This window comes from Manis pentadactyla, chromosome 10 (genome assembly GCF_030020395.1).
Source record: "Manis pentadactyla isolate mManPen7 chromosome 10, mManPen7.hap1, whole genome shotgun sequence".
Classification (NCBI taxonomy): Eukaryota; Metazoa; Chordata; class Mammalia; order Pholidota; family Manidae; genus Manis; species Manis pentadactyla.
The window spans coordinates 33890273-33902371 of record NC_080028.1 but is presented as its reverse complement, the minus strand read 5'-3'; the positions used below and the strand labels follow the sequence as shown (position 1 = coordinate 33902371).

At 43.0% G+C, this 12099-nt stretch overlaps 1 long non-coding RNA gene across 3 annotated transcripts in view; it reads left to right on the top strand.

Annotated features, from left to right (window-relative positions):
• The first annotated feature begins 5228 nt into the window (after positions 1–5228).
• LOC130679005 (uncharacterized) overlaps positions 5229–12099 on the top strand; it is a 78340-nt gene continuing 71469 nt past the window's right edge. For 2 of the 3 annotated variants that reach the window (XR_008991999.1, XR_008992001.1), the window contains exon 1: positions 7921–10128. This is a non-coding gene — a long non-coding RNA (uncharacterized LOC130679005). The other variant, XR_008992000.1, reaches the window with a different exon arrangement.

The following is a 12099-nucleotide window of genomic DNA, read 5'->3' as shown; positions in this document are numbered from 1 at the left end:
TTATTTTGTTTTTCCACATAATTAACTGATTTTGCCAGGATGACCTGTGGTTTTATCCATTCCTTCAAATACTTGAAATGCATCTTAATCATACACTAAATATTTTATATACTTGGGTGTGGTAGATTGTAGAATCCCAATCCTGACAAATATTTAAGAGCCCCTCTTATGGAACCCCTCTGCAGGAGAACAGAACATATCCTGTGAACTCAGATGTAGCCTTGTAACTTATGTTGGTCAATGAAATGCAAGCAGGTAAGACATGTATCACTTACGAGCAGGTGGGTTAAGAGCCAGTGAGTGGTGGCTCATCATACTTTTCCAGGTTTGTAACAACACCATCAATGTTTCTAGATAGATCCTCCTCCACGTTCCCAGGTCCCAGGATGAAAGCCACATGGACAAGAGCTCAGCTGAACCATATGGATATATAGCTTATGACCCATATGGACACATAAAGGCAAAAAATATACCTTTATCATAGTAAACTCCTGAGATGTGTTACCATAGCAAAACCCAGTCTATCCTGACTAAGATGTGTTTCTGGCCTCTCTCCTATGCCTACTCTTGTGTCAGTTCTTAATTAGCTAGACCTCATCCAACTAAGACTAAAAAGAAGCATCAACTCTCACCTGAAAGTCCTGGGAAACAAATCAAGAAAACAATGCACCCAAACTGCTTCCTCAAAAGTTTTACATGTTGGTTATTTTCTTCCGACATTCAGCATTCCCGAATGCAGAGTGGCAAGCTGTGGGGATTGAAAAGGAAGGATAAATACTTGGTGAAAAGCAGAAGAGTTGCATTAATGCTTGTCCTTTAGGGTGTAGTGTTATCTTCCCCACACTAATATAAGAGCCCTGACAACAGAGTGGGTCCTCATGGGGTTGCCTGTGTCACCATTTCCCCTGTGAGCATCTCTCTCTGTCCATTGCTCCTTTTGGCCTGACTCAAAGCTCCACGTCAAATGGTAATACTGGGTTTGCAGGAGTGGTGTGGGGAAGTGAAGAATGGAATTTACCTTGGGAAGTGCTGAAAGGTCATAAAGCAGGAAGCCATTAAAATTTTGCCAAAATTCTATTTCTTCCAGCCCATGGATGCTGTTTCTTCCTCATGAGTGCCACCATGTCCAGAGGAACTGCTATGTCAGTTATTCTATAAGGCACTGAACTTTTTCAAAGGCGGTGTTGTGTTTAAACACCACTGGGTCTGGAATAATCGGACACCAAAGCCAGGAGGGATTGTCAGGGAAAGGCTTTCTTTACTGTTCTGCTCTGTCTCGAAGTGACTCTGCCTATGCCCAAAAGGGCAGAGTGTGAATCCTTGCACCTGGGAGATGCCACTGAGGCCCTGGCAAAAGTTCAGGTTTGCATTTCTGAGCTTCAAAACCCTCTTCCTAGCCTCAGAGTCAGCCAGTAACTGATGAATTCTAGTCAGAATCATACTCATGTGTGATAAGAATCCTAACCCTGCTCCTCTGCCCAAATCTTGACATTGAATGGCAGCCAGAATTTGACTCTCTTTTGAGCTTGAGGTCAGGGCAAACTGCACTCTTTCCAAAAGCAAACTACTCCAGCCCTGCCCCAACCCCAGTCACCTCCACAGCTCAGCAGGGATTCCCAGACATATAAATCAGAGCTGGCTGAGTTTAGAGGAAGACAGAGAGCTGGAGAGCACCCAGACAGAGAACTCATACCGAGAACAACCAGTTACCAGCAACAAACATTCCAAGCAACACAGAAACAGGAACCTCCTAAGTCTGGTGCAATTAAGAACAGAAGCAGCTGGAAGAACAAAAAAATTGGTAAAGATTCTAACATAAGGCTACATTTTTGCTATACTGAATATTTGCATTTCCTCCAAATTCCTATGTTGAAAACTTAATCCCTAATGTGATGGTATTTAGGTGGGGCCTTTAGAATATGCTCGGGTTATGAGGGCAGGTCCCTCGGGAATGGGATTAGAGCCCTTACCAAAGAGACCTGAGACACCCCCTGGCCCCTTTAACCATGTGAGGGCACGGCAAAGAGACAGCTGTCTGGGACAGGAATCAGCCTTCTCCAGACACCAAATCTACCAGTAGCCACATCTAGACTTTCCAGACCCAAATCCGAGAGAGATAAATGTTTATAAGCCACCCAGTATATGGTATTTTTGTTATAACAGCCTGAACAGACTAAAACAACTCTGAACACTCGAATGAAGAAATGGAGAATTCTCTGCAGCCGTTATAGGAAGCCTTACCATGAGAAGAGGGCACTGAAAAACTGCTGTGGGGACAGGAAGAGCACATCAGGGAATTAGATGATGATGAAAACTACACCCACTGGATGAAATCAAAGACATTCTTGTCACTGCCTCAGTGAGAAGGAATCCAAAGGAACACACTGCACAGGTCAGTGGTTACCCCTGTGGGCATCCTGAAGGAGCTCTTCAGTAAGCTGTGGTCCTCACTTCACAGCTTACTTCCAGCTGTTCTGAATTAATAAAAATGTATTTTCTTTATAAACTCCCAAGGTAGATAATCCCTTCAGGCCTTTCCTAGATAGGTTTACCCTGCTGCCAAGTGAAGTCAAAATTCCAGCATGCAGACTGGACAGCCGGGTTCACCAGCATGCCTTGCAGAATGTGCTGTAACAAGGCTTGGCCCCCTCTGGGTGCACTAGAAGTTGCACTTCATATCCATCAGGCCCTTTCATCCTCACAATGCTCTCATAAGGCAAGTAGGGTACATATTTTACAGAGAAGGAAACTGAGGCACAGTAAAGGCCAGGGTCCAGGTTGGGAAAGAGCAATGCTTTATCCCTGAAATGGACTCTTGGGCCCTTTCTTTTATCCCTGCTGCCCAATTTGCAAACTCTTCCAGAAAAATACTGTGAATATTCATTGTTCAAACAACAAAGGAAGACATGTCTTAGATACTTTTTAGTATGGCTTCCCAGCTTCTTTGGGGTCTACCCTAGGGCCAGAGATGGCTGTCAGCAGCCATTTATAAAACATGAATGCTTACAGCACTCTGGCCCTGGCCTGTGGGTCCAGGGCAATGCTCTATCCAGTGTAGGACCTTTACAACATATTGCAACAAACAAACAAAACCATGAGAAATCCAGACCAAGGGAGCACTGGATTCTGTTAGGGGTAACCCTCTCAAGCAATTCTTTTTGGACGTGGATCATATACTTCAGTATCCATTCAACTTGTTAAAAAATAGAATTTTATTTTCTTTTAATTTTGCCTTGTTGAACACTTTCTGCAACTTGCAGCCAAAGAACCGTAATTAATAGAACATGATTTTACCAGTGTTTCCCTTCTGGGCCTTAAACCTGTCTTTCCACATAACATCTCTTGCTTTATCCAAATGCAGTTTCCTCTTCATTGATCATTTTCTCTGTATGTCTCTAACAATAGCAAAGTTGGGGTACTTCCTGTTTTGGCCACATTTTCCCTGTACTCACCAACTATTGACCCTCTCAGATGACCATGGAGAAAAATTAGAGGCTGGAGAGGAAAACCACACTAAGGTCCTTAAGAGGGATGAGTGGACTGGCAGAAAGCCAGTGGGATTGTGCAATCCCTGTTAAATTAAGAAACTCCCTGTCAAACTGCCTCAGTTCCTCTGCACACTAAGAAGGTATGAACAGTTTGTCTCCAGCGCATCAGAACCAGCTGGTTGACTCACCTGGCAGGTTAGGTGGGGTCAGTATCCTTAAATCGCCTCTCTTTTGAGTAGAGTTTACAGTTCATATAATAGCAGATCAGCAGGCTGTAGGTAAAATAACGCTCAGAGGAAGAGTATTATGAGCTCCAAGCTTGCAAGTGCAGTTATAAAAAAAAAAAAGTCATCTGTTTAAACTTTAATCCCCACCTTTGCTGGAATTAAGGAGACAAGGATGAACTTTTAGCTGCTCTTGCATTTGATATGGCTGAGTGCAGGGCTGTAAATTAGAAAATAACAAATATTGCTGCTAGGTAGCATTTGCAGCCCCCTGGGGCCTTCCTGGGGCTTTATTGACCACTGCACAGGACTATGTGCAAGGCAGCTCGGCCTGGACACCAGTAAAGGGGAGAGATTTGCACAAGTGCCCAGAGGACTTTGCAAGGAGGCCTTCTCATCTCTAGGTAGTGCCAAGCATGGGTAACCAAGAGGGTATTTTATGAGCCTCCAGTGTCTACTTCAGTGTGGCTAAAGGTGCTCTTAATTAGTTTTCTATTCAGAGGCATTAAATTAACTTTACCTAAAAATATTGCTTACTTCATTCAATGAAGGAAAATTGGATTTAGATTTAGAATCTCTGTACAGATGCAAAATTAGCTGTAAAACCTCACATTTTTACCACAGCATATGGGCAAAGCAAAAATGCAAATGACTTTGCAGTTCTTGATTTGAATATAAGTACTATTGTGTCTGACACCAACATACTTTTCCACTTTTTCAGTTCGAAGTTGAGGAGACAGATGGGAGAGGTAAGGAAATTAGAGTCAGAATTGGCCTCCTCTAGGTCGTTAGTCCCCTCAGGTGGGAATGCATCTCATTTAGGATGGGCCAGTGTCAGAGCCAAGCAGATCAAGGTCTTGCTTTTTCAGTCAAATACATGAAGAGAGAGAAAGATCACTGAGCAGGGAGGCCTGAGACTTTGATAAGCCCTTTCTCATGGGTGAGCCTAAAAAATAAAGGATCTCGAGCCTAGATAATGTCTAAATCTCCTTCCAAGTCTAAATCATGCTTATAAATGACCATTTTCTGTATTATTTCTTATTACCCTAAAATTTAGGGAAAAATTTATCTCACAAAACTCTGCACAGAATCCAAACATAATAAACTCTTATTTATCTAAAATCTAAATACCTTGGAAGTTCAAATAATCAGAACAGTTTTTGTGAAACCAGATAATGTTCACAATAATGGTTGCTATGTTGTACAATGTACTAAATTAGCTTCAGAATCATAAAGAAAAGATTAATTGCTGTTCAGTTTGGTTTTATAAAGAGTGTTCTAATTCTCTTCCAGGGAAATTCTCAGGAATGAGAAACAAATCAGAGCAGGTCAGAAAAGATTAAACAGCCTCCATTATTCCACCAGATTCTGTCACCCTCAACAGAGAGGTTGTGGCTGGCATTGATTTTTTTTTTTCTGATAGTAAGTAAATCTCCTTTTGTTTGCACTTGCCTTGTTCCCATCAGTTATTCTTGGCATCCAGAAAATACATACTTTGTATGTATTTGTTTGTTTGTTTGTTTTACCAGAATCAGAATATTGTCAGGCCAGGAACAAGAAGAAAAGAGTCACTGACAGCTTTATTTCTTGGGATCTTGAAGGACTGACCCAACTTAGGTGAAAAGTTTCCTGAAGTCCAAAATGGTATTAGAAGAAACTTGTTTTGTTATTACAATAGAGAGCTAAGTGCAACATTTAAGATGTTTATCTCGTTCTAGAGATTACACAGCTATCCAGTAAAGACACTCAGAGCGTACCACAGGCTAAGCGCTCAGCAGACACTGAGTACGTGCTGATGGGTGAGACGCTTTCCCATGTTCAAAGCCGTACAGTCTCTGGGGATACAGACAAGCCCGCCCTGGGAAGCATCAGTCCCATGTAACTAGAAGCCCCATGGGGCAAAGGACCCAAAGAGAGGCCTCCTGAGTGTTATTTCCATTCAGCGAAAACTTCAGAGAGAATTTAACTTACTTTTTTTTAAAAAAAGCTCTGATCAAGACCATCAGAGTTAGAGCCAGACAGGCTGGGTTCAAATCCCAGTTTAGCCACTTGCTAACCGAGTGACACTGGGCAACTAACTGAACCTCTCTGTGCCTCATTTTTCCCCTTGTAAAAACCTGCTTCCTAGGGTTGTGAAGATTGAAGTACTTAGACCTAACAGGGGTTCTTAATGATCTCAGATGCTTTAGGTTTTAATGTCTCACCCATTTAACGTCACCTTAACAACTTCAGTGCTCTCGCACATGGCAGAGAATATGAAAGCGAACAGCAAACTCTCGGGAGAGTCAGCTTGGTTTCCTAGCCACCCAGCCCGCCCCCCTGCACGGCTCTACCTTCTGCTCTCCCCAGGGTGCTCTGTCTGCCCCTGTCCTCCTGACCACCTTCTCCCCAGGCTCCCACTCTTTCAGTGTCCTGGTCACCATAGACTCCCCCGTGGAGACTCCTTGACCTTAGGTGGTATTCCCTCTCTGGGGTGCTCCTGAGGACACAACTTGCGTTTGCATACTGCTTTGTACTGCATACTTCTTTTAATCTCCTCGTCTTACTGGATTGTAGATTTCTTGAAGGCAAAGCCATGTCTGGCTCATTTTGATAACACCCACAGTTCTGAGCACAGTGGCCTTCACATGGCTGGTCCTGAATTTGTTTCATAAATAAGAATAGAAGTAAAAACACAAAACCTACAAAAACAGTGAAGTAGAGGGTGGGTGCTGGAATCAGACAGCCTTTAATTCTGGCTCTGTCACTATTTGCTGTGGAATCTTGGACAGTAATTCTTTCTGTTCCCCCATCTCCTCATCAATAAAGAGGAGATAATCACGGTACCTCTCTTATAGGGCTGTTGTAGGATTAAATGAGATAATTGTAAAAGGGCCTAGAAGACAACCTGGCATGTAGTGAGGCTCAGTAACTGTTAACCTTAGCTGTTGCTATCACCTCATCAGCTCCCTCATTATAATTAGCGTGGGCTCTTTTGCTTATAGGGAAACATCTCTCCACCTACTAATGATCCCAAAGGAAAAAAGCGTCTTCTAATGCAGCACAGGAACTAAGTTTGGTGTTTTAGAAACATGTCCACTAAACAAACACTTTAAAATGTCAGCACTTCAGAAAAGTTTGCATCTAAGGAACCATTCTGTTACTACAATCTTTGGAGCACCCATCTGAAGGTGTGGTAAGGGACATTTGATGGCAAGTTCTATTTTCCCTCCATACAGCTAGGGCAAAAAGAGGCAGAGAAACATTTGGCTCCAAGCTAATAGAATCAGTGGCATAGCTCATCTGAAAAGTTTATTCATTCTCAAGCTAATAGAAGTAGAGGCATAGCTTATCTCAAAAATCTAGCCATTCGCTAGCCCACATCCAAACACCAACTGCAGAAGCAAATCGCATTTAGCTGTTTCTTTTAAGTGTTACTTTTAGTAAAAGAGTAGATCATGAAACTGAACCTTAAAAAATCCAAATCTACAGACAGTTAAGATGATGTGATTCAAATATTCAGCATTCTGGTGGTCTTGCTTGTTGAGAGAAGGAGCTTCAAGCATTGTATCATTCAGACATTGATTCAGTCAGGAGACGGAAACTGCATGAGACATTTTCACAGAGAAAGTATAAAAACTTGTTAGCTGGATATTGAAAAAGCAAAAAGGCAAAAAGAGAAGACTATCATAGGAGTTGCAGCAGTAGGAAGCACCTACCTCTCCCAGGCCTGGAGGAACAGAGGGAAGGTGCTGGAATTACTACAGTTTAGAATCAGAAGCTCAGAGGTGGAGCCCATGGGGCCCAAATCAGGCATCTTAGTAGGGGCAGCTGTTTGGCTGAGGCTGGTCTCTCTGAGCCTGGAGAAGGGGCTGCCTGACCCTGGGACACAGATCGCTGAGGAAAGGGTATCAGCTGGCTGCTGCTGACCCCCTGCAGGGTGTGACAAGCTGACTCTGAGCCTTAGAACAGCAGCAGCCCGGCTTCAGCTGCTGCTACTGGAATGAAAGGTGACTCTGGGAACAAGACACTTTGCAAGGCTGACCCGACAAGAGCGGGAAACAAATGCAGAGAAGGAAGTCGCTTCTCCCTCCTCCCACCTTCTAGTCTGTGTCTAGCACATGCAATTAGCAGAGGAGGACCAGAAGCAGCTGGCAAAGCAACAAAGGCCTTTGAAGAGCCAAGTTTGGTTGACATCACCAAATATCAGAGGAAAAGGTAGGTTGGGGGCTAAAGGACAATAACTGGCACGAGTGCCTGGAGGAGGGGAAATTTAAAATATTTTGCTGTGCTCTTATCGTTATTTATACCCTATCTAGTAATGTATCTCTTACCCTTTTCTTGGTTCCTTTTTGCATGCTTTTTTAAAAATCATAACTGAGGTAAGAAAACTGTCCTACCAATCCAAACGTGTGTTTTTATTAGACTTTTAGATTAAAATCAGAGGTTTCTTAAAAAAGGGTGACACCAGAGTTTTAACCCGAAAGTCCTACAAAATTATGATTTATCCACTCTACTTTTTTCATAAATGCTGTTTATCTTCAAGAAAAAAACATTTATTAATCTGTAGTTTAAAAAGATTGAAATGTAACACTGAGAACCTAATGGACTCCATAATGTATCAGTAAATAATTGTAATGAACCACTTTAGTAATGGGAGGTGCTAATGGAATCCACACATCACTAGAAAATTCTTAGTGTTTTTGTCATCAATGTCTTCATTTGAATTGTTACAAAGAATGAATTGTCCAAGACATGAAATCCCTAAGCAAACCTATTAAAACTTGATTTTGTTTTCCTCGGAAGTAACTACGAAGTTACATTCAGATTCAATGGAGACAGAATCTGGGAAATTTAGCCGAAGTATAGTACTCCTAAATGAATCGGAGTGCTGTCAATTTAAAAAGCATGTTAGGAGAGCTATTTTATGTCTACCACTGAACATAACTTTGTGAATTAAGGCTAAAACAAAGTATCTAATTCAAGGAGCCAATAGTTTAATTGAAAATATGTTCCTAGCACATCTCAAAGGGTCAGAGTCTGAGACAGATGGCTGATCACCTCGTGGCAGGGGGCATTTGGGCCCAGCTACAGCCCATCTCCCAGTCCCCCTTGCAGCAACCTGTGGCCCTGTGGTTAATTTCTCTCCAGTGGACTCTGAGAGGCATGGGGTGCCTGTGTCACACAACATCCCACACATGCTCCTCCATGTTTCTCCCTTGCCATAGAGAAAATGGCAGAGACAAAGACCAGAGTAATGTTGGAAAGACACATGTTGAGGACAAGAGAGTGACATCATCCTGAGTTTCTATGTGACTGTACAGAACAAAGACAACTCTCTGCCGCCTCCCCCAGTCCCCAGCCTGGAACTTATTCCCTGGATGGCAGTAGGAGAAATAAACCTTGACTACATTTAAGCTAAAGTATTTTGGGTCCACTTCTTATAGGGTTTTAGCTTAATCTAATTAATACATAGTTGAAAACCAATATATTGTATAGAAGAATTTGAATTGTATTAGAGTTCCTAGATGCGATAAAACCTAATCTGGGTGTTAATTAGTAACAATTGCAAATAATTTAGAGATTTAATGTGCCAGGAACTGTGCCAAGAAACAACATGTACTATCTAATTGTCACAATAGCCCTTTACATTATGTGTTATTGAAACTTAATTTTGCCCGTGAAGTAAGTTTAGAACAGCCATGTATACAGCTACAATGGATGGTAGGCCCATAATCTGAACACATCTACCTCTGTCTATGAAGTCGGTGTATGCTGGTGGGGGCTAGTGTAAAGGAAAGGCATGTAGGTGTGTGTTATGGGGCAGGTTGGGGCTGGGTGTGACAATAGCTGTAGGACTTTTCCTTTCCAGTAATATTCTTATAGAAAAAGAGTTCCCTTTGCTCTCCTGTTCTTCAAGCCAGTCTTGACTTCTGAAATCTGAACTGCTCTTTTTTCCATCAATGCTATGGCAATGGGAGAACCCAGAATAAATTATCTAGGTATTTAGAGCTGAAAAAGGAGCCAAAAACCTAGCCCTCACCAACCAGCATGCCCACTCCCAAACAGGAGCCCAGACAATCTGAGGGACCACTAAATAGAGAGCATAGGGCAATTAAATGGATGACCCTTCCTTTGGAGAAGGAACCCCAGAAGGATCACAGGCTGAGAGGCAGGGATTTGGGCCACAGAACAGAAGAAGAAGCCCAGTCAAAGGCAAATAAATAACCATTGTTCAAGATTACCAACTGCTAGCATTGATAATCAAGAGGTAACTGTAAGTCTTCCTTTTTTTGCATCCAGATGGTCCAGGAGGAATTCAAAGCAAATAAATGCATATACGCCTGGGTATGTCTAAATACATTTATTTCCAAGAACTACTAGGTGTTGAGAAACCATGCAGAGTTTTGAATAGAGGAGGTGGACATCAACTGCAGGTATGGACAGTATTTCCAGTGTTGTCTTTGAGCTAACATGTTTAAAGTGTTAGAACTGGTCTTTTTATTTTTAATGGAGGACATTTATAAGTCATTTCTATTGCAAATGGTTCAGTGGCTCAGACTGACATTCAATAGCTAAATGGAGCCTTCTGCTTAGCCAGCTGTACTCCAAGACACCCCCACTTGAAGCCCTTCCCAGAAGCCTGCAGTTCTCTTTAACCAGCAGTGACAGTCAGAAACCAAAGAGGTTAAGGCCCCTCAAACTGCAAGCACCAAATGCTTTCACTTCGGAAGCATAACAGCAACAGAAACAGTGGGTGTCCTAAGTGCTGTTTGCCAAAAATGCTTGTTCCTGCCTTCCAGGCGTGTGATGGGTGGCACTTCCTGGCCCCTGGGTGGCTAAGTGTGGCTGTGTAACTCATTCTGGCCAGTGAGGTAGGCGCACAGGTGATAGTGCTGCCATCAGTCTGGAGCATTTAACTGCTGGGGCAGGACTCTCCAGACTTCTCGTTCCTCTGTCAGAGCAAGTGGCAAGTTTGAGTCAGTGATTACTCCATGAGAGACATGCACCTTGAGCAATAAATAGCTTTTAATTATTTCACACTGCTGGGATTTTGTAGTTATTTCTTACTCTTACAGTTATTTTTGCAGTATGAGCTCACTTTTCCTGATAGGTAACCATAATTAAATCACATTAAGTGCTCACCCACACCTAACTGTAACCAGAACCCTAACTCTAATCCTAACTGTAACACTGAATCCTAAACTTGACTCTAATTGTAACTGACATTCAATAGCTAAATATTCTTACCCTAAACCTAATGCTAACCTTAACTGTAACTCTAACCTTAAAGGTCACCCATAACCTGGGGCCCAAACCAGAAATCCTGATCCTGAAACCCCAAAATCCTAAAACCGAACCCAAAGACTTACATCTGAACCTGAACCACAACCCTAACCATGACCCCTTACCCTGAATTGAGCCCCTGAACCCGAACCTGAACCACTGAACACTAATCCAAGCCCTAACCCTGAACCCTGAACCTAAACTGTTGAATCTCACCTGGACCCCTGACCCAGACCTTTAGGAATCCAAAGGAACAACCATGTCCTGTTCAAGCCCGGTTGACTATGGTAAAGCAATGCAGCAGAATCATCATTTCATTCTTTAGATCTGCTCTTTTGGTGCATGACTTTCTTGTTAGCCTGACCTTTATGCTCATGATTTCCTTGAGGGACACTGGTATCCACAGAAAGGAAATGGTTCTTGTCAACGAATCTCTATTCCTACAGGATTGGGCTAGAAGCCTGGTAAATTGAACTCTTTTTTCACTTGTGTGGATAAAATGAGACTTCCTGTGGCCAGGATTCTCACCTGGCCGTGGCTGACTGGCTCACTGCACACCTGTGGGCAATACATGGCTGTTGACTCTATGAAAAGAGCTCTTCCCAGTGCTCTGGGCATGACACAGTGGCAGGGCTGCAAGGCTGCAGGAGAGCAGAGCAGAGGCTGGAGTGGTGGCAGCACTGAGGACAGAGGCCCAGAGGATGGCTGTGCAGGATGACTGTGCAGAGAGGCCTGGAGGATGGCTGTGCGGGACAGCTGTGTAGACAGAGGTGCCCAGAGACCGGCTTGCTGCATGCAGACTCGCTCTGCGTGAAGAGGATTTTAGTGACTGACCTGCCACCTGGAAACAAAGTTGGGTATAACCCTTTCAACCCAAAGAGCGTTTTGCTGTCAATTTCTTTGGTCACATTGAATCCATAGCAAACATGCCCGGGGCTGAAACCCATTGGCAAGACAACTTGTGACTGTGGTTCTTCTTTTAACCCCAACCCTAATCCTAACACTCACCATAACCCTAAACCTAAAACCTAGCCCGAACTCTAACGGTAACCATATCCTTGCCTTACACTCAGAACAAAAACTAAACCTACCACTACCCCTACTCCTAATTCCTCAACCTT